Source organism: Hipposideros armiger, unplaced genomic scaffold (assembly GCF_001890085.2).
Source record: "Hipposideros armiger isolate ML-2016 unplaced genomic scaffold, ASM189008v1 scaffold_117, whole genome shotgun sequence".
NCBI classification, from domain to species: domain Eukaryota; kingdom Metazoa; phylum Chordata; class Mammalia; order Chiroptera; family Hipposideridae; genus Hipposideros; species Hipposideros armiger.
The window spans coordinates 965,592-965,791 of record NW_017731467.1 but is presented as its reverse complement, the minus strand read 5'-3'; positions in this window follow the sequence as shown (position 1 = coordinate 965,791).

Below are 200 nucleotides of genomic sequence, written 5' to 3'. Positions count from 1 at the left end.
TCTTCCTGCTGGATTTAACCACCTTGTTGATAAGCTTTATGTTTATCCACTTGATAAACCTTTGTGCTTTGATTCTTTTGTGGGTGGAGTCCCTGACCAAGTAAGAAATTAAGCTTGCCTACAAGTTAGGAGAGAGTGAGGGTCCTTCTCCTGAGGAAGTGGGTGAACATTTCCAAGCAGCTTTTATTTCTCCAGGCAGA